Source organism: Microcebus murinus, chromosome 9 (genome assembly GCF_040939455.1).
Source record: "Microcebus murinus isolate Inina chromosome 9, M.murinus_Inina_mat1.0, whole genome shotgun sequence".
In the NCBI taxonomy this organism is placed as follows: Eukaryota; Metazoa; Chordata; class Mammalia; order Primates; family Cheirogaleidae; genus Microcebus; species Microcebus murinus.
The window spans coordinates 2,332,964-2,360,476 of NC_134112.1; positions in this window are offsets into that span (position 1 = coordinate 2,332,964).

Sequence of the window (27,513 nt, forward strand, 5' to 3'; positions counted from 1 at the left end):
CTTGAGGTATAATTTACATGCAGTGAAATACAACCTTTTTTAGTGCATAGTTCTATATGTTTTGATAAGGCATACAGGCATATAACTATTACCATAATCAAAATGTAGACTGGCTCCTTCACTACATAAATTCCCTAGTGGCCTTTCGTAGTCAACCCCCGACCCGTTGGAAGTAACTACTGATCTTTTGTGATTAAGTTGTGAGTTTTTGTTTATTGTGAATAAAAATCTGTTATCAGAAATGTGTTTTGCATGTATTTTCTCTTAGTTTTTCTCTTTTTTATTTTTTATTAGTATCTCTTAAAGATCAGAATACCATGATTTTAAAAAAAACCACAGTTTTTTAATGTTCTATTTTAAGGATCATGCTTTTGATATTGTCATTAAGAAATCCTTATCTAAACCAAGAGCAAAAAGATTTTTGCTATGTTTTCCTGTAGAATTTTTATGACTTTAGGTTTTACATTTAGGTGTGTAATACATTTTGTATTAATTTTTGTATTATGTGTGAGGTATGAATCAAGGTTTATTATTTGGCATATGGATATACAAATGTTCAAGCATTTTTGTTGAAAAGACTATCTTTTCTCCATTGAATTGACCGGCATCTTTGTTGAAAATTAATTAGCCATACACAAATACATTGACCTACTTTGGTACTCTATATTATTTTCCACTGATTGATATGGATATAATTTCATCAATATCAATCTTGCAGTCCCAGGATAAATCACATTTGGGCATGATATAATATATATATTTGAGAAATTGTCTGTCTCTCCTTTCAGTTCTATCTGTTTTTGACTCATATCACGAAGTTCTGTTGTTAGGCACATCCACAATGAGGGTGGCAGTACCTTGATGAATTGATCTCTTTATCATTAGGCCCTGTCCTCCTTTATCTCTAATAAGTTTTCTATTCTAAAGTCTATTCTGTCTCAATAGACCTTGCCGTGGCCTGTTTACAGGATGGGGGATGAACACAGAACATAAAATAATGACACAGACACCACGGACAATACATGACTCAAGTGTTGAATGCACCAGGTCAGTTTATTTTTATACTCTAAAAAATTAAAGTTAGTTCCCTGTATGTGACCACCCAGGCATTACAGCAATGGCTATAAATTCTGGAACACGTAGCCTTAAGGACACAGATGTCCCCTGACTCAAGGTTTCCAGGTGGTTGCTCTAGGCGGCAGGCATAGATCACAGACCGAGATTAACAAGGTTGGGCAAAGCAGTCACAGTTCCTCCAGGCTGACCCCCTGCGACTGTGCCTGTCTTAGGTTGCCCCTCCCTTGAGGGATCTTACCTATCATTGACTAACCCGCCATCTCATGGGGCTAAGCAGCAATCGAAGGAACAATGTGTTTATCGTGTGGCCTCCAGACCCCCACTGCCATGGGGCTGGGCAGCTCTTGCCTTAGTACAGAAACTCAGGTCCTTTGTTATGTCTCTAGGCAACAACCTTGTTTGGCATGAGGATCCTGCCCGGAACACATTACTCTCAAACGCTCTGGGCAGAGCACGTACATTACTCACTAAATTTAATTTTTAAACCAGGAAAGTATAATGTCAGTCCCCAATAAGAGCTACTGCCTCATGGTTAGCACTTGCATGGTATATTTTTGCATCCTTTTAACTTATTTATGTCTTTTTGTTCAAAGTAGATTTTTCTTAAATGAAATATAGTTGGGTCTTTTTAAAAAAATACATTTGGCAATTTCTGTTTTTAAATTAGTCTGTTTAAATAATTTTATTTAGAATTTTTTGTTTATTGGATAAAATATTTATGCCCATGTTGTTTTGTGCATTTTTAAATCTCTTTATTTTCTCCCTTTTTTGACAGCTTTCATATAAAGTAGTCTTATAATTTAATTTCATCTCCGCTACAAGTTTATTTATTATTTGTGCTTCTTTATTTCAGAGTTTTTAATTGTTACCTTGGGATTTATAATATACACATGAATGAATCATAATCAACCTGCAAGTAATATTACACCACTTCAGACATGGTATAAGCATCTAACTGCAGTATGTTCCCAAATTCTTCTATCTATTTATGTTCTTTTGTCATATACTTTACTTCTTTTTATGCTATTAAACCACAAAAGTTTGCTACTATTTTTGATTTAGGCAATTATATTATAAGTGATTTAAAATAAGGCAATTGTTTTTATATTAACCTATAATGTTTTTTTCAAAGATCTTTATCTCTTTTGTGTAGATCCCAGTTTCTGTCTGGTACCAGTTTCTGCCTGAAGAACATCCTTTAAGCTTTCTTAGAGTGCAAGTCTGCTGGTAATAAACTCTTTTAGTTCTTGGCTCACCTGATAAGATATTTATTTTTCATTTATTTTTAAGCAGGTGGTAGTTGTTTCTCATGTTTTTGATTTTCTTTTAGCTTTCCAAAGTCTTCTAGGGGAGGTGGTTTCCTTCTTTTTCTTCCCCTGCCTTAATTTATCTATATATGTGCACTGAGGGGTACAGTGTCTGCTCCCCTTCTCCTGATGGTGTAAAGCTTTTCTCTCTAGAGAAAAGGGTCCAGGAAGGGCTTAGTTGTACTCTAGAGCAGTGGCCACTGTGGGAGCCCTTCTCAGCTGTCCCACCTTGCCCTTTCAATCTGCATTAGTTATTGGTTACTCCATTTTAAATAACCGAAGCTTTGACAGCTTACAGTACTGCACATGTTATCTCACCATGTCTGCAGTGAGGAATGCAGCCATGGGAGGGCTGGTGATTCAGGATCTCTTACCATGAGCAATAAGCCTCTGATTGGGGCTGCAGATTTATCTGAAGGCTTATCTGGGGTAGATCCACCATGGAGCTCACTTGCAAGTCTGTTTGCAGGATCCAATTCTTATACGCTGCTGGAGTGAAGGCCCAGTTCCTTGCTGGAAGGTGACCAATGGCTGCTGTCAGCCCATTCTCATGTGGGTATCTCCAACTTGCTTCTTCAGAATGAGGACAGGAGAAGAGCCAGAGATAGAGGAGAGTGCCAGCAAATAGGACAGACATGATCTTCCTTTATAATTTAATTTTAGAATTGACATGCCATCACTATTGCTGTATTCTAATCATCAGAAGCTATCACCAGATCTAGCCCACACAAAAGGGTAGGAGATGACGCAAGGAAGTGAATACCAGAAGGTGGACCATTGAGAGCCATTTTAGAAGCACTTTCTATCACTCATGGATTCACATTTCTTTTAAATGCAAAGTGTATTCACTTCCTCCTGAGGACTTCATAAGTCTCATTCCATGGTAGTGGCTATCTGAATCCCATAATCTTGTGATTCACATCAACTCTACATCTGTATCTTGGAGCTGGTTCAGGGAGATGACTCTACAAAAGCAAGCCAACTTCCCTGGTCTCTGTGGCTTCTAGGAATAGTATTAATATATTTCAATGCTAACCTACAATTGGTCCTTAGAAAACTACCAACAGTTTTAGGTAGGTTCTCCCTACCTATGTATAGTTGTCACCCCTGTCTTCTTTTAATGCTCTGTCACATGTCAGCCAGGGCTCATGTCCCAGGTCTGTTAGGGGCATCTCTCTTTTCATAATTTCAGATTATTTAATGGCCCTGAAACTCCAGCTCTATGATGGGTTCAGAAAGTTAAAAACTTCAATGTCATTCATTTTTTTCATATAATTTTCATGAAGAAGACACTTTTTCCAGATTTTTATATTATCATAGAAGCTGGAAATTGTGGCAATAATTTTTTGATGCTATAATGCAGTATTTTTAAAAATCAAAATATATGATGGGTTTACATTTCTGTGCTTGTTGTTTCAGTCTTCATATTCCTTAGTGCCCTGATATAGTTTCTCTAACCTCCTCCCATAAGATTAAACATTATGCCAAAAGATGTCTCAAATATGGAGATGACATTTCCAAAGACAAAGTGCTCTCAGGAGACTTTCTTAATAGGTTTTTTGATTGAAACATAGTTCCATTATGGAAATAAGTATATTAATGTATAAATGCGTAAAGTTAATATATTCCCTTTTACTATTCCTAGAAAAATTATGAATATATCAAAACACAGAGGAAGGAAATAGCAGAGGACGTAAAAAGGTGGAAAACCATACCATGCTCATGGGTCAACAGAATCAACATTGTTAAAATGTCTATACTACTCAAAGTGATCTACAGATTCAATGTAATCCCTATTAAAAGACCAGCATCATTTTTTGAAGATCTAGAAAAAAATAATGCTCTGCTTGGTATGGAATCAGAGAAGACCCCATATAGCAAAAGCAATCTTAAGCAAAATGAGCAAATTGGGAGGCATCAATTTATCAGATTTCAAGCTATAATACAAGGTTATAGTAACTAAAAGAGCATGTTACAGGCACAAGAACAGAGAGACACAGAACACTAGAACAGAACTGAGAACCCAGATATAAAACATTCCTCATATAGCCATTTAATCTTTGACAAAGCAGACAAAACATACACTGGGGAAAAGAATCCTTATTCAATAAATGGTGCTGGAAAATGATGCTAAGAAAACTGGATAGCCACATGTCAAAGACTGAGACAGGATCCCCACCTCTCACAAAAAATCAACTCACGGTGGATAACAGACTTAAACATAAGGCAAGAAACTGTAAGAATTCTAGAAGAAAATGTTGGGAAAACCCTTATAGACATTGGCCTAGGCAAAGAATTTATGAAGAAGACACCAAAGACAATCACAGCAAGAACAAAATTAAATTAATGGGACCTGATCAAATTAAAAAGCTTCTGCACAGCCAAGGACTGTGCAAAGCAAACACACAATGTACGGAATGTGTGAAAATATCAGCATGCTACATATCTGATAGAGATACAGAGATACATGCTACATATCTGATAACTAGAAACTATATAGAACTCAAGAAAATCAGCAAAAAAAAAGTCAAACAACCCCATTCAAAAGTGGGCAAAGGACATGAACAGAGACTTTTCAAAAGAAGACACACTAATGGCCAACAAACATGTGAAAAAGTGCTCCACATCTCTAATTATCAGGGACAAATCAAAACCACAATGAGATATCACTTAACTCCAGTGAAAATGGCTTTTATCAAAAAGTTCCAAAAGAATAAATGTTGTTGTGGATACGGAGAGATAGGAACACTCATGCACTGTTGGTGAGACTGCAAACTAGTATGACCCATGTGGAAAGTAATATGGAGATACCTCAAAGAGATACAAGTAGAACTACCATTTGATCTAGCAATCTCATTACTGGGCATCTGCCCCAAAGGAAAAAAAAGACATTCTATAAAAAGATGTCCGTACTAGAATGTTTGTAGCAGCACAATTCATAATTGCAAAGATATGGAAACAACCCAAGTGTCCATCAATATATGAGTGGATTAATAAAATGTGTTATATGTATACAATGGAGTTCTACTCAGCCACAAAAAACTTCATAATCTAGCACCTCTTGTATTATCCTAGGTAGAGATGGAGCACATTCTGCTAAGTGAAACAACACAAGAATGGAAAAATAAGCACCACATGTACATACTGTCAAATTGATATTAACTATAACATTAATCAGGTGTCAGGCAGGTGGGAGGGGGAGGTGGGGATGGGTATATTCACACCTAATGGGTGTGGTGCGCAGTGTCTGGCGGATGGACACAGTTGAAGTTCTGATTTGAGTAGGTCAAAGGCAATATATATATATAACCTAAACATTTTTACCCCTGTAAGATGCTGAAATTTAAAATAAATAAATTTTAATTAATAATTAATAATTAAATCAATTTATCTCATAATTTATTTGTTTAATTTATTAATTATTAAATAGATTATTTATTAATTATTAAATAATTAATTTAATTTAACTTTATTAATTAATTGATTTCTGGTAATCCTCCTACAGGATGCTAATACAGAGAAAAAAAATATATCTGGTACATATTATTTTTAATTTCAATTATGCTTTACTTATTGAATGTCTTTTAAAAGTTTAGTTTGATTTTTCCCCATTCAGTATGATGTTGGCTATGGGTCTGTCATATATGGCTTGTATCATTTTTAGGTATGTCCCTTCTATGCCTATTTTCTTAAGTGTTCGTATCATGAAAGGGTGTTGAATTTTGTCAAAAGCTTTTTCTGCATCTATTGAAAGAATCATGTGGTCTTTGTTTTTGCTTCTGTTTATGTGGTGAATTGCATTTATAGATTTACGTATGTTGAACCATCCCTGCATCCCTGGGATGAAGCCCACTTGGTCGTGGTGGATTATTTTTTTGATAAGTGTCTGGATTCGGTTAGCTAAGATTTTGTTGAAAATTTTTGCATCTGTATTCAGTAGGGATATTGGTCTGTAGTTTTCTTTTTTTGTTGCATCCTTTCCTGGTTTTGGTATCAGAGTAATATTCGCTTCATAAAAGGTGTCGGGGAGGTTTCCGTTCTTCTCGATGTTGTGGAATAGTTTCTGCAAGATAGGTACTAGTTCTTCTTTGTAAGTGTGGTAAAATTCAGGTGTGAAGCCATCTGGACCGGGACTTTTCTTTTTCGGGAGATTTTTAATTGCTGTTTCTATTTCAGCTGTTGAGATTGGTCTGTTCAGGGAATCTATTTCTTCCTGGTTGAGCCTAGGGAGGCTGTGTGTTTCAAGAAATTTGTCCATTTCCTCCACATTTTCCAGTTTGTGTGCATAAAGATTTTTGTAGTATTCATAAATTGTATCTTGTGTCTATTTGGGATCAGTTGTGATATCTCCTTTTTTATTCCTGATGGAGCTTATTAGAGATTTCTCTTTTCTGCTTTTCATTAGCTTAGCCAATGGTGTGTCAATTTTGTTTATTTTTTCAAAGAACCAACTTTTTGTTTTATTAATCTCCTGAATAGCTTCCCTGTTTTCAATTTCATTTAGTTCTGATTTGATCTTGGTGATTGCACTTCTTCTGCTAGGTTTGGGGTTGGTCTGTTCTTCTTTTTCCAGCTCTTTGATTCGTTTCATTAGATTGTCTATTTGTGATCTTCTTGTCTTTTGGTTATAGGCATTTATGGAGATAAACTTTCCTCTCAGAACTGCTTTAGCTATGTCCCAGAGGAGTTGATAACTTGTGTCTCCATTGTCGTTTTCTTCATAGAATTTTTTAATTTCCGTCTTGATTTCTTCATTTATGAAGTAATCATTTAGTAGGAGGTTGTTTAATTTCCACGTTTTTGTGTAGAAATGTGAGTTTCTGTTAGGGTTGATTTCTAGTTTTATTCCACTGTGATCTGAGAAGGTACATGGTATGATTTCTATTTTTTTAAATTTCTTGAGATTTTCTTTGTGTCCTAGGATATGGTCAATCTTAGAGAATGTCCCGTGAGCTGATGAGAAGAACGTATATTCAGTGGATTTTCGGTAGCATGTTCTGTAAATGTCAGTCGGACCCAATTTTTCTAGAGCTTTGTTTAAGTCCATTATTTCTTTATTAATTTTCTGTTTGGAGGATCTGTCTCGTGCCATCAGTGGGGTGTTGAAATCTCTGGCGATTATGGAGTTGCTATTAATCCATTTGCTTAGCTCCAGTAAGGTTTGCTTTATGAATCTGGGTGCACCTGAGTTGGGTGCATATATATTTAAAATTGTTATCTCTTCTTGTTGGACTGTGCCCTTCACCATTACATAATGACCCTCTTTGTCTTTCACTAATTTTTTGGTTTAAAAACTAAATCATCTGAAATTAGAACTGCCACACCAGCCTTCTTTTGGCTTCTATTTGCTTGGAATATTGATCTCCACCCTTTTATTTTTAGTCTATATGCATCCTTGCAGGTTAGATGTGTTTCCTGAAGACAGCATATACTTGGTCTGTATTTTCTTATCCATTCAGCCAGCCTATGTCTCTTGAGTGGAGAGTTTAAGCCATTCACATTTATTGAGAGAACTGATAGGTAAGGTAGATTACTGATCATTCTGTTGGGTTGGATGTTGTTGCTATGATTTCTGTCTTGAGCCATTGTAATATCTGGCCTTTTATATCTTTGGGTTTTGGTTGTTTTTATATTCGTGGGTTATTCTTATGATGTTCCGTGCATAACGCAGTTTTAAGTACTTCTTGTAGGGCTGGTCTTATCTTGGTGAATTCTCTGAGCCTTTGCTTGTCTGAGAATGTTATTGTTTCTCCTTCATATATGAAGCTTAGTTTTGCAGGGAATAATATTCTAGGCTGGGCATTGTTTTGTTTCAAAAGAGTGAGAATGGGGCCCCAGTCTCTCCTTGCTTATAAAGTCTCATTAGAGACGTTTGATGTTATTCGAATTGGCTTTCCCTTGTATGTTACTTGCTTCTTTTGTCTTACAGCTCTTAGAAGGGCCTCCTTAGTTGATACTTTGGTCAGTCTGATGACTGCATGTCGTGACGTCTTCCTGTTTGCAATGAATGTCCCAGGGGTCCTCTGAGCTTCTTGAACTTGTATATCAAGATTTTGAGCAAGGCCTGGGAAATTTTCCTCTATTATATCTTCAAACAGCTTGTCCAACCCTTGAGTGTTGTCTTCTTCCCCTTCTGGTAACCCTATGACCCTCACATTAGGTTTCTTCACATAATCCCACATCTCTTATAGGCTTTGCTCTTTTCTCTTGTTTCTCTGCTCTATTTCTGTGACTGATTTATTTAATTGGAGGGTGTTATCTTCAAGCTCTGAGATTCTTTCTTCTGTTTGATCTACCCTGTTCTTGAGACTTTCCACTGTATTTTGTAGTTCCTTGAATTGATTCTTCATTTCCAGGAGTTCGGTTAAACTTTTCTTCATTGTGTCTATTTCTTTTTCCATATCCTGGAGGCTTTTTGTGGTTTCTCTGTGTTGGTTATTGAGTTGTTGTTGCAGCTGAGTGAGTGTTCTTATGATCCACATACGAAATTACTCTTCTGTCATATTGGTTGCCTGATTTTGGTTGGTGTCCGTTTCTAGGGGGGCTGGTGCTCCTCTTTAGGGGAGTGTTTTCCATTTGGTTCTTCATATTTCCTGAGTTCTTTTGCTGATTTCTTCCCATGTCGATCAGTTGTTGTTTCTTTCCGTAAGTTATTGTTTGGGTATTCACACACCTTGTTTAGTTTCTGAGGCATTAGGTGGTGTCTGTGGGTGAAATTGGACCCCTCCCTGTATATTGAGTCAGTGGGTGCCGTGGAAAGGCTGTGCAAGATGCCATCCCTGTCAGTAGGGGGCGTTTGTTTGGAGGAACAGGCTATACTGTTGATTTTGTGTCCTGTTATCAGCTCTTGTTCTGGGTGGAGCTGGGTTGGGTAAGCCTGCCCTCGGGCAATTAGCAGGGGTCAAAGTTCTGTTCTCTGTTTCCAGGGAAAGCTGTCAGGGCGGGGCTGGAATGGTCCCGCTCAGCCAGAAAGTCTGGGTGTGTGGGTGGGGCTGTCTGAGACCAGCAGTCTGGAGCGGGCCTCCCTTCTTTCCACCCTCCCCTCCTCCACAGCTACTCCTGGGCCTCTGCCAGCAGACCAGACCACAAGCCACCAAGTCTCCCCAGACTGTGATGCGGGCGGGGATATTCCCTGCACAGGAAAGCCACCTGGGTTGGGCGCACAGCCTCCTCCTGGGAGGAGGCTTGCCCTCTAAGAGGCTGATCCACCCCTGGAGGCACACACACCTCAGTAGGCTGTTCACGTATAACCCTCTGTGCCCCGGGCAATGCTAGCCCTCGGTGCAGGGGATCTGGTCTGCAGGTCCGACCTCTGGGTCCCAGAGTTCAAACTGTATCCCCACCAGGGAGAGGATTTCCGGTCCCAATTCACCCACAGGGAGCCCAATCTGGGTGTATGTCTCTCAGCCTCTGAGTCGGCACCATTCTCCTGGGAACACCGTGCCAGCAGCACCTAAGAGAGCTGGCAGGTAGGGAGCTCACAGTCTGAGTTCCCCTGAGTCAGTTGTAGGGTCCCAAAAGTGAAGGTCCCGTTCCCTGGAGGTGCCTCTGGCTGGTGGCTGTATTGTCTCTCTGGGCAGCCACGGGTAGGGTCGGCGGAGGGGAGGAGGAGGCAATATGGCGCCCGCCGCTCGGCTCGGGTCTGTGCCCACGGAGGTGCTCGGAGGAAGTTGGGAACCTAGTGCCATGTCTACTACAGGCTCACGACTGGCTGGCGGCGGCGGTCTCTGGTCTGGTGTCCGCAGGTCTCTCCACCCCCTGGGGAGCCCACCAGCAGTCCCAAATGCAGGGGAGGGGAAACAGCAAATCCACCCACCCTTGCCGCTGGTCTCTGGGCTGCTGCGGTGGTCTCAGCCTCCAGTTCTCCTCCGCAGCCTCCTCCCGTAGAGTCACCCGGGGTCTCAGGTACCCCTCCTTCCAGCCCTCGTCCGCTGTATGCTCGTCTTCTTGCTTTTTTCCTCTAATTTCTGCTAGAATCTGTCTTTTCTGCAGAGACACTCTGTCTGGCGGTGTTATTTGTCCGCCACCTTGCTCCCTTTGCAAGTTCTTTAATTACCATCTATTCGTATACTTTTTTAGAGTTCCTCATGGAATTAATTTATAGTTTTATTCCATTGTGGTCAGAGAAGATACCTGATAAGGTTTTATTATTTTAATATTTTCTGAGACTTGTTCTGTGGTCTAACAAATGGTCTATCTTAGAGAATGTTTCATGTGCTGATGAGAAGAAAGTATATTTTGCAGTTTTGGGTAGAATGCTCCGTTAATGACTGTTGGGTCCATTTGGCCTCAAGTCCAGTTTATTTCTGGGGTTTCTTTGTTGATTTTCTGCCATGATAATCTATTTAGTGGTGTTGATGGCCCCCACTAGTACTGTACTGGTGTCTCTCTTTATAGATTTACTAATACATGCTTTATCAATCTGCATGCTCTGGTGATTCATATATATATTGTATCTTCCTGCTGAATTAATCACTTTATCATTTTCAATGACCTTTGTTTTTTGTTACTGTTATTGGTTTAAAGTCTGTTTTATTTGATAAAAGTATAACAATTACTGCTCATTTCTGGTTTCATTTGTGGGGAATGTCTTTTTCCACCCATTTACCTTCAGTCTTTAAGTGTCTTTAACAGTAAAGTGGTTCCTTGTAAGCAGCATACATTTGATATTTTTAAAAATTATTCTGCCAATCTAAATCTCTTAAGACATGCATTTAATCCATTTACATTCAAAATTAATATTGATACCTAGGGTTTTTTCCTGCCATTTTGTGCCAATTAGTTGCTTTGTAGCCTATTTGTGCAATTGTTTTATAGCACTCATGAGTTTTATAATTTCATATATTCTTATAATGGTGAATATCAACATTTTGTTCCTATGTTTAGAACTCTCTTGAGCATTTCTTGTAGGACTGGTCTAGTGATGAATTCCATCAGCATTTGCTCATCTCAGAAGGACTTCTTTTCTCCTGAAGATTATTCTAGCAGGATACAAAGTTCATGATTGATGGTTTCATTCCTTCAACATTCTGAAATGAGGACTCTAATCTCTTTTGGCTTGTAAATTTTCTGCTGAGAAGTTCACTGTTAGTCTGAGGGGGTTTAGTTTATAGATATTATTTTCCTGCTGATTTGGGATTTTTTTTTTCTTCACATTGAGTTTAAATAATCTGATGATGATATGTCTTGATGAAGTCCTTCTGGCAGTGTCTTCTCCTAGAGTTCTGTGAGCTTCTTGCATCTGGTTGTCAAAGTCTCTAGCAAGACTAAGGAAGTTTGCTCAACTATTTTTTAGATACATTTTCCAAACTTTTTGCTTATTCTTTTCTAGTGAATACCTATAATTTGTAGGTTTATATCCTTATATAATCTTTTAATTCTCCAAGTCTCTGTTCATTTTTTTAAAACTCTCCTTATTTTTTTCTGACAGGATTAATTTGAAGGATCTGTCTTTGAGTCTGAGAGTCTTTGCTTGGTATAGTCTATTTTTGCAGTTTATAAGTGTATTTTGTAATTTTTTCAATGAATTTTTTACTTCCAGAAGTACTGTTAGGTTTTTCTTTAAAATATCTATCTCTTTGGTAAATTTCTCATTCATGTCATGAATTGATTTTCTGTTTCTTTGTATTGGTTTTCAGATTTCTCGTGGATCTCATTGATCTCTTTAAAACCCACATTTTGAATTCTTTATCTGGTGTTTCAGAATTTCCATTTTGGTGAGGATCCACACTAGGGAACTAGTGTGATCCTTTGAGGGTGTTGTAATACTTGATTTTCATACTGCTATGATTGTTCTTTAGCATCTGGAAAAACTATCCTATTACCTTACTTTTGATTGTATTTCTATGTGAATGTGTTTTTTACCCTTGAGGATGTGACTGTCAATGTGTTGCGTATTATCATCTGGCTTTGCTTCTGGGTGCTTTCAGTGGCAAAGACTCTGTATACATTCCTTGGTTATAGGTAGCCTAAGTATGGTGGCTTTCTCAAACATCACTTGTAGTAGGGAAGTATTGGCCATATGAGCAGACTCATAGCTTCCTGAGAGGCTGATGGAGGTCTCAAGTAGCTTTTCTAATTTTTTCATGCTATGTACCTGTGTCAGCAGATTTTGGATTGGGGTGGGAGGGTCGACCTTCCAGCCAGTATGTGACACTTGCGGGTGAGAGGTAGGTGCAGCAGTGACAATAGAATTTATGGTTTGCTCTGTTTGCTGGGCAACAATCTCAGTCGCTGCTGGCAATAGGCTGTCCGTGGGATGCACAGAGAGCTGAGCTCCCTGCACAGTCCTGGAGTCAGGTAGAAGGTTAGGCAGAGCTATACTGGGCAAGGCCATCCTTTGGTTCCCCAGTGTACAGCACAAACCCTGTCTGGGTTGACGGGAAAGGTCCTGGTGGAATGTGGTTAGGTCTCTGCAGGGGGCAGTGGGCTTCCCCATTGCCTGAGAGGCAGGATCAAGATTCACGTTCCTGTCATGCCCTTATCTTGGTGCTGAGGAATTTCAGATCAGTCAGGGCTGCTGTCCACCTCCAGGCTGCAAAGTGCCTGAGAGTCAGAACAGACGCTTGGTCCATGCCTCACCGTTGAAATTGCTGCAGTGCAAAGCTTCCTCCCTCAGCCCACACACAAGGTTCCCAGGCTCTCCTGCTCCCAGGATGCGGCCAGTCTGTCTGCAGAAAGTGGGGCCTCTCCTTTTGGACAAGCCCGAGTCCAGTGGCTACACTGCCCATGGGGACTCAGTGGCCCCTGTCAGGGACAGAAAGGATGTCTTCTGGTGTAACTGTATCAATTTCCAGTGGGGACAGCCACACTGTGTCAGTAGCAGTGGGCAGAGGGGAAGGGGAAGTCCCCCTCCATATTTGGGCTTGAGCATTGATGCAGCTCCGCTGGTGACACCCTCCTCAGCAGAGCCAAGAACAGCCTTTGTGTCTCTGCTGGAAGCTGTGTCCCTAGCTCACAGCAAGGAAACATAGGAGTGTGCACTGACATCTGTGTGTACATATACTAATAAACATTTCCATATGTAAGCATCTATATCTATGTTTACCTAAACATGAATTCATACTGATGTCTCCAATTCTAATCTATTACCTTATGCATCATTCTAGCCTTTTCTTATCTTTTTTTCTTATCCTTTTCTTATCTATATATTTACACTCCAACAGTGAGAAAGGGAGCAAGGAGCTCCATTATGTGCCATCTATTAGTTATTAAAATCAGGATATATGTATTGGAGTACCAAAATTGTTAACACATACATCCGGTAACAACTTTATCACTGAAAATACAGTGCCTATTCACAGTTTCTTTTGCCTTACTTTCATAGATTCCAATTGCCAAAGTATAACCAGGTGTTTTTCTGTTTTCTTCAATGACAGAATACTTGCTACAGTGGTCCTACTTGAATAGAATGATTTATATTTTTATTATTAACATAATGTACATTATTCTGAATTTATTTTTCTTTATAATACATTATTTCAATATCCAATATATTTTCATATCTGATTTTTAATATCTACTTAGAAATTTGTTATTGATGCATATTATAGAGTATATGCATAAATGTAAAACATTTCCCTGTCCTTTTAATAATTTGATACAAATTAAGGTTTATCTTATACAAATATCATGCAATAACAGTTTTGGATATATGAAACTGAGCATTTCTATTTAGAATATAATATACTTTCTTACACGAGGAGTTACTATGTCAAATTTATTGTAGTAAATATTATGATACATACTTCCAACTTAATTTTTAAAGGAAAATTTAACTTATACTATTGAATAGTGAGTGAGAACAATATCTACATACTAGCTGAATACTGCATAAGATCTTCTTTCTAAAGAGACTTTTTGCCAGATTGATAAGAATATTATTACTAATAGAAAAAATAATTATACGCTTCGTATGGAACCAAAGAAGACCCTGAATATCAAAAGCAATTATAGACAACAAAAACAAAATGGGAGGTATTAATATGCCAGATATCAAACTATACTACAAAGCTGTAGTAATTAAATCAATCTGGCATTGACACAAAAATAGGAATATTGACCAGTGGAACAGATCTGAGAATCCTGGTATAAAACCATCCTCATATAGCCATCTAATCTTTGACAAAGCAGACAAAAACATACACTGGAGAAAAGAATCCCTTTTCAATAAATGGTGCTGGGAAAACTGGATAGCCACTTGTAGAAGGCTAAAGCAGGACCCACACCTTTCACCTCTCACAAAAATCAACTCACACTGGATAACAGACTTAAACCTAAGGTATGAAACCATTAGAATTCTAGAAGAAAATGTTTGAAACACTCTCCTAGACATCGGCCTGGGCAAAGAGTTTATGAAGAAGTCCCCAAAGGCAATCACAGCAGCAACAATAATAAATAAATGGGACATGATCAAACTAAAAAGCTTCTGCACAGCCAAAGAAACAGTCATGAAAATAAACAGACAGCCTACAGATTGAGAGAAAATATTTGCATCCTACACATCTGATAAGGGGCTGATAACTAGAATATACTTAGAACTCATGAAAATCTGCTAGAAAAAATCAAAAAACCCAATTAAAAAGTGGGCAAAGGACTTGAACAGAAACTTTTCTAAAGAAGACAGAAGAATGGCCAACAAACATATGAAAAAATGCTCAACATCTCTAATCATCAGGGAAATGCAAATCAAAACCACAATGAGATATCACTTAACTCCAGTGAGAATGGCCTTTATCAAAAAGTCTCCAAACAATAGATGCTGGCATGGATGAGGAGAGAGGGGAACACTCCTACACTGCTGGTGGGACTGCAAACTAGTTCAACCTCTGTGGAAAGCAATATGGCAATACCTTAAAGTGATATAAGTGAATCTACCATTTGATCCAGCAATCCCATTGCTGGGCATCTACCCAAATGATCCAATGACACTCTACAAAAAAGACAACTGCACTTGAATGTTTATAGCAGCACAATTCATAATTGTAAGGCTGTGGAAACAGCCCAAGTGCCCATCAATCCAAGAATGGATTAATAAAATGTGGTATATGTATACCATGGAGTACTATTCAGCTCCAAGAAACAACGGTGATATAGCACATCTTATATTTTCCTGGTTAGAGCTGGAACCCATACTACTAAGTGAAGTATCCCAAGAATGGAAAAACAAGCATCACATATACTCACCAGCAAACTGGTATTAACTGAGCAGCACCTAAGTGGACACATAGGTACTACAGTAATAGGGTATTGGGCAGGTGGGAGGGGGGAGGGGCACGGGCATATACATACATAATGAGTGAGATGTGCACCATCTGGGGGATGGTCATGCTGGAAACTCAGACTTGTGTGGGAAGGGGAGGAAAGGGCATTTATTGAAACCTTAAAATCTGTACCCCCATAATATGCAGAAATAATAAATAAATAAATAAAATAAATAAATTCAAATCTCTTTAATTATGACCATGTTAATTTGGGAACATTATTGTATTTCAATTTTTAATATATTTTTTCAATTATCTTTTTAAGTTATTGTTTGATAAAAGTGGTTTTTGCATAATGAAAACCAGTCCTTTCCTAAACAGTGAAAAAATATTTTCACAGCTACTTTTTTCTTTTGGGTATTGTTTTTAATATTTTTGATTTAGAGGAATTTTTAAAATTTATGTTGTATATTTATAAACCTCTCTCCTGTAAGTCTTAGGTTCTGTATCATGCTTGGACAGTCTCCAAAATATTAAAATGTTAAACTAATTTTTTAAGAAATTTCATGCTCAAAGCTTTGGGTGGGTGGCAGGGGCAATATACGTAACCCTAACAATATCTGTACCCCCATAATTTAATGAAGTTAAAAAAAAAGAAATTTCATGTTAACATTTTAACATTTTTCTCCTATGGAATTCATTTTAATGTAAAGAGTGAATCTGAGATATTTTTCTAAAATAATCTTGCTAACTGGTCTACTGATTGGAAATGAGGGCACTACCATATACAAAGCCCCATGTAAGTTGAAATCATTTCTGGATTTTCTGTTCCTTCTCACAGGTCTTTCCAGCTATGCTCATGTCAACAATAAGGTACTCTTCACATAACTTAATATTACATTTGGATGACTTAGGTCTGTTCTGCTACTGTGAGGTATCTCAGTGAAATGACTTTGGCTGATGTTATTATGTTACATGGGTACAGCAGGATGGATGATTACACATGCAATATTATCATAATCATAGGAACAACAAGAACTGTCAGTAACATGCAAATAGATATAAATTGTAGCTATCCTTGGATGATCATATAAACAATTTTAAAACTATTTTTTAATTTTACAACTTTATTGAGCATATATTAGATTTAAATCGGAGACAAAACATTATTAAAGAAGGAAATGCGATTGAAGGAAAAATGCCAGAGTAAAGGTAACCCCCGAATTCTTGCTCCCATAGAAAGAGACATAGATCTTGGTCTCCTACACATGAATGGATCGACCCACTACAAGACCAGCATCGTGAATCTGCAGAGGTTCAGCACGAAACTCCCCAAAATGGAAAAAACAAGGTGATTGGGAGATAAGATCATGTTCTCTGGAGAGTGCAGAACAAACAATAGGGCATAGAGCATGGGAGGGTGCTGACACACTGGGCCAGGGGGTGAATTGGGATAAGACCCACAGGAGAACTTCTTGCTTCCCCATTGACCTCCAAACCCACCCAGCTAGGAACCTGTCTGAAGTTAGTGGGAAATCTCGACAGGAGAACAGGGTGCTGGAGAGTGTGGTCATTAGTGGAAAGCACCGTGAGCTCCCCCAGAGCCACATGCTAGGACAGCAGCAAGAGAGGGTGAAAGTGGACTGAGCTAATAGGGGTGTCAGTTAGATATCTTGCCTCTAGTAATAAGCAGGGCCAGTCCTACAGAGCTATTCACTAAGTTGGGGACTCTAAGCTAGAACTGCCTTCAGCGAATAAGCCTGCACAGGGTGGGTCAGTAAGAGTGAGAACTATGGCTGAAGGGGTGTGACTCAGTGGGAAGGCAGCATAGAAGAAGCAACGGGGCATCCTGATGACCCAAACCCCCAACCCAGCACCTGCTGCCTCCTAAACAGTCACCCCCAGTGCTGGTACCCTGCAAGTGGGCAAGCAGTCACCATTGAGGGGGTCCACAGCCTAGCTGCTGTGGTGTGATATGGTGCAGAGGGCAGATCGCCTCCCCCAGCCTAGACACTCTCCTGGCAAATTCTGCCGCTATACAATCTGCCATCGCTTGGTCAGGCCTGGATACTGGGAAGACTAATGCCAAGGGGAGTTACAGCCACTGGGGTGCCGGGGTGCAGGACAGACTGGGGAGCTACCTCCTTCCCCTAGCCTGTATCTCTCCTGCCGAAAGTGGTAGGCTCCACCGCTGGAGGCGGGGTAGGACAAGAAAAGTCACTCTCCCCTTGATCTAGGGTGAATCCGCTGGGCTTGTGTGCAGATCGAAAGCGGGCAGTAAAATGACTTTGCTTCCCAGAAAGTTTAGGTCACCCAGTTGACCAAACGCTGGGGCTGGATCTCCTCCCCCAGTCAGTGGCCAACATTCAGGACTGTGGTCAAGGAACAAATCCCCTGCAAGTGGCCACAATAGGCTCCACAAGTAACCCCTCCCATCAGGGGTAGCCTTCCAAGTGTGGTGGATGAGCTTCCCCCTGTGGAAGATCAAGAAACCATAGAAGAGAGGATCCCTGTGTACCATATGAAAAAACATCACCTGATCCTGATGGGGAGGGATCAGCAAAAGAAACTGGAACCATGAAGAATCAAACCAAAATCACTCCCCCAAAGAGATACACTAGGTCGCAAGAAATGGATACTAACCAAACCCAAAACACTAAAATGACAGAATTCCAAAATTGGATTGTAAGAAAGCTTAATGATATGCAAGAAAAATGGATAATCAACACAAAGAAACCACAAAGAAAATTTAGGACTTGGAACAAAAATTCACTAAGGAAATTGAGGTCTTAAAGAAAAATCAATCTGATCTGGAAATGAAGAATTTATTCAGGGAAATGCAAAACACAGTGGAAAGCCTCAAAAATGGGGTGGACCAAACAGAACAAAGAATCTCAGAGATTGAAAATAACACCTTCAAATCAAATAAGTTAATCACAGATAGAGCAGTAAAAGAAGAGACATGAGCAAAGCTTACAAGAATTGTGGCATTATACGAAGACAAAAAACCTGTGGCTCCTCTGGATTCCAAAGAAGGAGGAAGAAAAACTGCAAGGGTTGGATAGCTATTTGGAGAAATAATTGAGAAAAATTTCCCAGGTCTTGCAAATAACTTAGAAACAGAAATACAAGAGGCACAAAGGACCCCTGAGAGACACAATGCAAACAGGAAAACAACACAATATGTAGTCATCAGACTGACTAAAATATAAACAAAAGAGACCCTCCTACAAACTGTAAAGTGAAAGAAGCAAGTTACATACAAAGAAAAACCAATTCAAATAATACCAGACTTCTCAAATGAAACATTACAAGAGAGACTGGGGTCCCATTCTCACTCTTTTGAAACAAAGTAATGCCCATCCTAGAATCCTGTATCCTGCAAAACTAAGCTTTATATATGAAGGAGAAATTAAGACATTCTCAGAGAAGCAACTGAGGGAATTCACCAAGACAAGACCAGCCCTATAAGAAGTACTCAAGACACTGTTACATGCGGAACAGCATAATAAATACTCATGAACGTAAAAACACCCAAAATGTAAAGATCAAAGGCCAGATATCACAATGGCTCAAAAGAGAAAACAAAGCAACAATGTCCAGTCCAACAGAATGAACAGTAATCTGCCTCACATATCAGTTCTCTAAATAAATGTGAATGGCTTAAACTCTCCGCTCAAGAGACATAGGCTGGCAGAATGGATAAAAAAAAAAATACAAGCCAAGTATCTGCTGTCTTCAGGAAACACATCTAACCTGCAAGGATCCATATAGACTAAAAGTAAAGGGATGGAGATAAGTATTTCAAGCAAGTGGAAGCAAAAAGAAGGCTGGCATGGCAGTTCTGATCTCAGATGATTCAGATTCTAAACCAAGAAAAGTAGTTAAAGACAAAGATGATTATTATATAATGGTGATGTGTACAGTTCAATAGGAAGATATAACAATTTTAAATATATATGCACCCACCACCAGATTCATAAAGCAAACCTTACTGGATCTATGCAAATTGATTAACAGCAACTCCATAATTACCAGAGATTTCAACACCCCACTGACTGCACAGGCCAGATCCTCCAAACAGAAAATTAATAAAGAAATAATGGACTTAAACAAAACTCCAGAACAATTGGGACTGACTGACAATTACAGGACATTCTACCCAAAAATCACTGAATATACTTTCTTCTCATCAGCTCACAGGACATTCTAAAAGATTGAACATATCCTAGCACATAAAGTAAGTCTCAAAAATTTTAAAAAAGAGAAATCATACCATATATCTTCTCAGATCACAGTGGAATAAAAGTAGAAATCAACCCTAACAAAAACTCACATTTCTACAAAAAAATGTGGAAATTAAACAACCTTCTACTAAATGATTACTTTATAAATGAAGAAATCAAGATGAAAATTTTAAAAATCTTTGAATATAATGACAATGGAGAAACAAGTTATCAAATCCTCTGGGACACAGCTAAAGCAGTACTGAGAGGAAAGTTTATTTCCATAAATGCCTATATCCAAAAGACAAAAAGATCACAAATAGACAATCTAATAAATCGACTCAAAGTCTGGAAAAAGAAAAACAGACCAACCCCAAACCCAGCAGAAGAAGTAAAATTAACAAGATCAAATCAGAACTAAATGAAATTGACAACAGGGATGCTATACAGAAGATTAATAAAACAAAAAGTTGGTTCTTCGAAAAAATAAACAAAATTGACATGCCTTTGGCTAGACTAATGAAAAGCAGAAAAGAGAAATCTCTAATAAGCTCCATCAGGAAAAAAAAGGATATATCACAACCGATCGCAAGGATATACAAGATATAATTTACGAATACGACAAAAACCTATATGCACACAAACTTGAAAATGAGGATGAAATGGACAAATTTCTAGAAACACACAGCCTCCCTAGGCTCAACCAGGAAGAAACAGAATTCCTAAATAGACCGGTATCAAGACCAAAATAGAAACAGCAATTAAAAACCTTCCTAAAAAGAAAAGTCCTGGCCCAGATGGTTTCACACCCAAAGTTACCACATTTACAAAGAAGAACTGGTGTCTATCTTGCAGAAATTATTCCACAACATCGAGAAGAATGGAATCCTCCCCAACACCTTTTATGAAGTGAACAAAACCATGATTCCAAAACCAGGAAAGGATGCAACAACAACAACAAAAAAAACTACAGACCAATATCCCTTATGAATATAGATGTAAAAATATTCAACAAAATGCAAGCTAACCAAATCCAGATGCTTATCAAGAAAATAATCCATCACGACCATGTGGGCTTCATCCGAGGGAGCAGGGATGGTTCAACATATGTAAATCTATAAATGTAATTCACCACATAAACAGAAGCAAAAACAAAGACCATTTGATTCTTTCAACTGATGCAGAAAAAGCTTTTGACAAATTCAACACTCTTTCATGATAAGAACACTTAATAAAATAGGCATAGAAGGGACATACCTAAAAATGATACATGACATATATGACAAACCCAAGGCCAACATCATACTGAATGGGGAAAAATTGAAAGCATTCCCACTTAGAACTGGAAGCAGGAAAGGTTGCCCACTATCTCTACTTTTATTCAACATAGTGTTGGAAATCCTGGCTATAGCAATTAGACATGAAAGTCAAATTAAAGTAATCCAAATTGGGGCAGAAGAGATCACATTTTCACTGTTTGCTGATGATATGATATTATATTATATTTTAAAAAACCACAAGGATTAAACCAAGAGACTCCTAGAATTGATAAATTAATTTCGTAAAGTCTCAGGATACAAAATCAATACACAGAAATCAGAGTCATTCCTATATGCCAATAACAGTCAAATTGAGAACCAAATCAAAGACTCAATTCTCTTCAAAATAGCAAGAAAGAAAATAAAGTACCTAGGAATAAACTTAACTAAGGAGGTAAAAGACCTCTACTGGGAGAACTATGAAACACTGAGGAAGGAAATAGCAGGGGATGTAAACAGATGGAAATCCTGGATCAGCAGACTCAACATTGTTAAAATGTCTATACTACCCAAACTAATCTACAGATTCAATGCAATCTCTATTAAAATACCAACATCATTCTTCCCAGAAGTAGAAAAAATAATTTTACGTTTTGTCTGAATCCAGAGAAGACCCTACATATCAAAAGCAATTCTAGGCAATAAACAAAACGGGAGGTATTAATATGCCAGATATCAATCTATACTACAAAGCTGTAGTAATTAAATCAATTTGGTATTGGCAAAAAAATAGGAATATTGACCAGTGGAACAGATCTGAGAACCCTGATATACCCATCCTCATGTCGTCATCTAGTCTTTGACAAAGCAGACAAAAACATACACTGGAGAAAAGAATCCCTTTTCAATAAATGGTGCTGGGAAAACTGGATAGCCACTTGTAGAAGGCTGAAGCAGGATCCACACCTTTCACCTCTCACAAATATCAACTCATGCTGGATAACAGACTTAAACCTAAGGTATGAAATCATTAGAATTCTAGAGGAAAATGTTGGAAACACTCTCCTAGACATCAGCCTAGGCAAAGAATTTATGAAGAAGACCCCAAAGGCAATCACAGCAGCAACAAAATTAAATAAATGGGACATGATCAAACTACAAAGCTTCTGCACAGCCAAAGAAACAGTCATGAAAGCAAACAGATAACCTACAGAATGGGAGAAAATTTTTGCATCCTACACATCTGATAAGAGGCTGATAACCAGAATATACTTAGAACTCATGAAAATCAGCAAGAAAAAAATCAAACAACCCTATCAAATGTGGGCAAAGGACATGAACAGAAACTTTTCTAAGGAAGACAGCATTATGGCTAACAAACATATGAAAAAATGTTCAACATCTCTAATCATCAGGGAAATGCAAATCAAAACCACAATGAGATATCACTTATTTCCAGTAAGAATTGTGTTTATCAAAATGTCCCCAAATAATAGATGTTGGCATGGATGCGGAGAGAGAGGAACACTCCTACACTGCTGGTGGGACTGCAAACTAGTTCAACCTCTGTGGAAAGCAATATGGAGATACCTTAAAGTGATACAAGTAGATCTACCATTTGATCCAGGAATCCCATTACTGGGCATCTACACAAAAGATCGAATGTCACCCTACAAAAAAGACATCTGCACTCGAATGTTTATAACAGCACAATTCGTAATTGCAAAGTTGTGGAAACAACCCAAGTACCCATCAATTCATGAGTGGATTAATAAAATGTGGTATATTTATACCATGGAGTACTATTCAGCTGTAAGAAACAATGGTGATATACCAGATTTTGTATTTTGCTGGATAGAGCTGGAACCCATACTACTAAGTGAAAAATACCCAAGAATGGAAAAAGAAGCACCACATATACTCACCAGCAAATTGGTATTAACTGATCAGCACCTAAGTGTACACATACGAACTACATTAATTGAGTATTGGGTGGGTGGGAGGGGAGAAGAGGGGTTGGGTATATACATACATAATGAGTGAGATGTGCACCGTCTGGGGGATGGTCAGGCCTGAAGCTCAGATATGTGGGGGGTGGGGGGACAAGGGCATTATTTGAAATCTTAAAATTTGTAAACCCATAATATGCTGAAATAAAAAAAAATAAAAAAAGAGAAAGAAATGAAAATCTATAAAATTGACTATACACATTTCTCTCTCTCTCTCTATATATATATATAGATTTGTATATATTTATCATTTCCCTTGAAATATTTTTCAATTTCTTCAACTTCGGTGTTTAAAATTTTAGATTTTCTTTAGTAGTAGCATTAGTATTTTTAATTAACACATAATGGTACACAACTATGATGTACAGTGTGATTTTTCCATACATGTATATGTACAATATGTAATGTTCAAATCAGGGTAATTACATTCACCTCAAGCATTTATCATTTATTTCCCTTGACATAATTTTTCATAATATTTTGGTATAGGACAGTAGTTGAAATTCTATATTTTAATATTTTTCTGTGATCTACAATACATAGAAACTATCACATTTAAATACTTTGTTGGTCACTTTCAGTTTTAAGTTAGAAATCTTGTTAGAAACAAACCTCCTAGTAAGTAGAATTTTGGTAAAATTTGTATTTCCTTGTTAAGTTTTGGCCAGGAATTTTTCATTCTGCACTGTTCATGTTTCACTTGTGAAAAAAAATTCATGTAGCATTTGATGCTAACTTGAAGCTGACCTCTAAAAACATAGTTTGAGTTGGTAATAATTAATTTAATGGACTGCCCAACTAATCAGACACAATTAATTTATAGTCTTTGATGCAGAAAGAAACTCAGAGCAACATGAGTAGCCAGTTTCTTTATTATCATGCACCCTCATTACACGGCAATAACTCACAATCAATAGATAGTCAGATATAATTAGCATCCTGAACTTAGAGGTGTAACCACACTGAAAAGTATCTTTTTAAATTTATAAACAGTGTGCTGAATCGAGGCATTAATTCTAACAACTGTGCTATATTCATCTTCCACGCCTTCCCCCAAACTTCATATCTTGTCTCTTTTCCTCTACCTACAAAACTACATCCCCCATATATACTCAGTTGAAAACCTTACTATTTATTTCACTGAAAAACTGATGTCCATGGTGCCTTCCTAGATGTTTTCCCATATACTCTGGCTGCTGTCTTGTTATTGTGGCTGAACGTTACTTATTCCAGTGAAGACTGAACCCTCAGCTGGAGAATTGGTCTTTCTCTTTGCTTGCCTCTTTCAATTGTATTCTCAGTACAATATCCAGAGAGATCCTGTTAACAAGAAAATCGGATCATGTTGCTACATCACTTCATTGGTAATGACTATACAAGAGATTCTAGTTTATTATGCCATAATCGGTTTCCCCTAAACCCTAGTATCCTCATTACCAGTGATCCTATGCAATCCATCATGATTGCTCACTGTCATGGATACACCCTACGTCTCTCATCCATCAGAAGTTTTCTACTTCTGAAATAAAAAATAAAAGTTTGATTTTCTGATCTTATCAAAGCGTTTTATACACATACACACACACACACACATATATATATGTGTGTGTGTGTGTGTGTGTGTATAAAATATAGTTTACTTTTATTTTTCCAGCCCATATCATTGTGGAAATTACAAACTTCTGACTTCTCATCTTTTTCTCTATCTTAAGGCCTTTGGTCATTTCTCTGCAGAGTGTTGACAAAACTTCCATTCTGGTGGATCTGACTAGACACCTAAGGCTAGGCTAGTGATTTTTCTTTCAGAATTTCACTCAAAAGCAACTGTAAATTCATGATGACTATTTCATCGGGGCCACACATTGCTCAGCAGCCTTTATTTTGCAAGTCATCCCTCACCTTGTTTCTCCACAGCAGCTACATTACACATCCTTATTCTCACATGCAAGCATTCCCTCCTCGTTCTTAGCAATTGACCTTCATTTCTATACAGTGAAAGCAAAATCTTTAGGCAAAACCTTGCAAAACTACATTATCACCTACAAGTACATCTTTAAATATCTCTTTGTCTATTTTTGTATATTTTCTTTGAGAAATCTCTTTACTGTTTTCCGCAGGGGTTATACTAGTCTGCAGTCTCACTGACAGTGTATAAGCCTTCCTTTCTCTCTGCATCCATGCCAGCATCTATTGGTATTGGTCTTTTTAATAAAAGCCATTCTAACAGGAGTAAGGTGATAGCTCATTGTGGTTTTGATTTGCATTTCCCTGATAATTAGTGATGTTGAGCATTGTTTTTATATGGGTTTTTTTGGCCATTTCTCTATCTTCTTTTGAAAAACTTTTGTTCATGTCCCTAGCTTCAACCACCATCTGTAAATAATACCCTCCCAATAAATATGTCCGTCCACCCTCTCAGCAGAGCCTCGTATCTATGTATCACAACTAACTGCTAGACTTTCATATTCGAATGAATCACAAACACCATAACCTGCTCAAGACTGAACTCATCTTCTCCCTAAAGTCTGCTCTTCTGAGGTTACTTATTTTAATGAAAGGCATCACAGTCTATAGTTTGCCCAAATTAGCACCAGAAAGAGTTATTATCTTTAACTTGTCCGTCCCATTTTTCACAATCATCCACGTGCTCTGCAGTTTCTACACTCTACAATGCTCACAACCACCCACTCCATTTGCTCCCCTCCAGGTCTCCCTTGGAACAGGCACCACCACGTCTTCCCTAATGTCTGCAACACACCAAGCACTGGTTTTGTGGCCTCCGTCTTTCCTCCATCCTCCCCAGTTCCTCAGAGTGAGGAACCAGAGTGATGTGTCTTGAACCAAAACATGAGCATCAGGCCACTTTTAAAACATTTTAATGATTTTCTTTAGCCTTCAAGTCAAATTTAACATGTTGAAATTCAAACATCTGTAAGGTCCAGTTTCATTTTACTTTATAGGTTTTGTCCCATCGCTTTATCCTCTACCTGAATTCCCCAGACAGACCAAGTTATCAGTTTAGTTCTCAGGCATGTCATGTTTTCATTTGTTGTTGGGAATGTTTATATACAGTTCTACCTGCCTATACTCTCTCTACCTGCCTCTGACCCCTTCTCAGCCATCCCAGTTCAGACGGCACCTGAGTGAGGTCGGATGTGTGTGAGTCAGAGACTCCTGTTCTGCACTCTTCTCTAGCACTTGGTATCCCGCCCACCACCATTTATAGTACTTGTTTTGTTTGAATGATTGTCTGTTTAACCAACAAAATTCCAATCTCTCTGAAAGCAAGAGCAATACGTAGTTTGTATGCCTTTTTTTTATTTTTACAAACTGGGATAATAATTATTAGTAGTGTGAATTAACTGATTTTTTTCAGCTAGTAAATGTACAACATGTTAATCTAAGGAAGATAATTTAATGCTTCTTAAACATTTAAATGGCTTTTACATGAAAAATAAATTCAATTCATTGTATGGTTTTGTAGTGCAGAGTCAGGATTTGAAAGTGAAAGTTATAAAACAGAAAATATCATTTGAATACACTAAAGTAGACGTACTTTCTAACAGTCAGAAACGCCTAGACATGGAACACGAGAGCTTAGGAGAGTGTGCGTGCCCAAGACCAGAAGCTGCGCCAGGACCGTGGAGAGCTGGCGTAGAGGCCATGCATCTGCTAAGTGAACTGCACCAGGATTGCACAATCCTGGTGCAGATCTATGGCTTGCAGCACAAGCCATAGAGCCAATTAATCTAGCCATTGCATTACTGTGGGATAACACAATTAAGGAGACATGAAATAAAGAAACAAATAGTTTAGAATCACGGTATAAAAGTACTACAGATTTCTTGAGACTTAAAAAAAAAAGACTTTAAAATACATACTTATAAACTTATTATCTCAAACTCAAGGACCTCAACAACTCAAAGACCTCACATTTCTGATGCTTACCTATTTATTTTCTTATAGAATCTATTGTCTTAATATAAAACGTGCTGCACTGCGAGTGATTTGCAGGCACTTGAAGAGGTTGAGAGTCACTTCTATTGTTCAAAACCTGCATTCAGTTTTGCCAGAGATAAGAGTGCAATCTCACCCTGCGTGCATGAGGAAATGAAGTCAGTACCCACTGTGGGTTTACACTAATGTTTGTTCCCCCTAAGTCTGAGCCTGTCTGATGGCGTTAGTAGGAATACAAGCAACCGCGTACTTAAGCTTGCAGTAAGATATCTCAGAGACATTCACGACTGCACTGCGGTCTCCATGCTCAGATGGCTCTTTTTGAGAGTATTTTAGTGTTTCAAAGATAATGGAAGATATGGATTTAGAAGCATGATCTGCTTCATAGGGTGCTACCTGTACAGTCAATAGGGCTCCAAGCTAGAAGTTTGATGCTTTGTGGTTGCTAATCTGAATCCTCAGTAATTTTGCAATTC